The sequence below is a fragment of the Dermacentor variabilis genome, unplaced genomic scaffold (genome assembly GCF_050947875.1).
Source record: "Dermacentor variabilis isolate Ectoservices unplaced genomic scaffold, ASM5094787v1 scaffold_13, whole genome shotgun sequence".
Classification (NCBI taxonomy): Eukaryota; Metazoa; Arthropoda; class Arachnida; order Ixodida; family Ixodidae; genus Dermacentor; species Dermacentor variabilis.
In genome coordinates, this window is record NW_027460291.1 from 41,151,741 (window position 1) to 41,152,810 (window position 1,070).

General features: G+C 46.4%; 1 non-coding gene across 1 annotated transcript; it reads right to left on the reverse strand.

The window, feature by feature from the left end:
* Window positions 1-788: 788 nt before the first annotated feature.
* TRNAR-UCU (transfer RNA arginine (anticodon UCU)) lies at window positions 789-863 on the reverse strand. The gene has a single exon. It is a non-coding gene; the product is annotated as a tRNA-Arg (tRNA).
* Window positions 864-1,070: the final 207 nt, after the last annotated feature.

Below are 1,070 nucleotides of genomic sequence, written 5' to 3' on the forward strand. Positions count from 1 at the left end.
AACAAAAAAGCATTTACGAACAGCGCATTCGTCTGCAGCCTAATTATATAGTGAGGTGAATTTCAGGGCTTTTTCTTTGCAAATAACTTCCACAGCGCATTTCCGACAGGCCTCATCTCGTTTCTTTTCGGGGTGCACATCGAACATGTATTCAGAAAAAAATGAGAATGAAAAAAAGCTATGCCTGCGCTGTGTTTCGCAACTCTCTTTTCGCTTTCAGAGAAATGTTTCAGAAAAGTAGCGATGTTCAAATTATTATTTCCCTAGTTTTTATACACCCAAATTAAACACGCAATTCATCGCCAATCTTCAGCTTTGGATATGGGCTACAAAAACTCAGGTCTACGACGACGACAACAAGAATCGGCGAACAAGATGAGTGGTTCTGAGATTGCAAGAAGCGGGAATCGTCATGTATGTTTGAGGTGAACAAAGCTAGCTCCCCGAAGGCGAACAACATAGAAGTTTCTTTACGAGACAGTTCAATCATTGACTCTGTTGTCTCATAAAAATGCGAATGCTGCTTACTTTATCCCTCTCAACAATATGCATGGCGACGCAGATGACAAAAATTCAGTACAAAAATAAGCTTTAAAATGTGAGACTTCCAGTACAAAGGACACATAAGAACCGAAGGAGCCATGTAGAAGGCTTCATCAACATTTCGGCTGTAGCAAAAGTAAGAGACGGCATCTGCTCTTATTTGTGCTTTGCGTCACTAAAAATTTTAAGTGGCGCAGATGACGATTAAAGATGAAAAAAAACGAGAAGCCCGAACGCAAAATAAGTGCAACGCCGGCGGGACTCGAACCCGCAATCCTCGGTTTAGAATACCGATGCCTTGTCCATTGGGCTACGGCGGCTCTCACGCTGAGCCTGCAGCACTTAGTTGGCCAATCCTGGCCAGAGCGTCGCCGCCCCTCGGCGCAACCGCGTGAACGTGCTCGTGCCACTGCTGCCTCCTTCGTCGTCTTCTTCCGCAGCTGATTCCGATGCGGCTCGTCATGGCACCGTTCCCATACTGCCCCTCCCTCTGCGAAGGCGCTGACGGCGCTGGCCCACTGTCACTT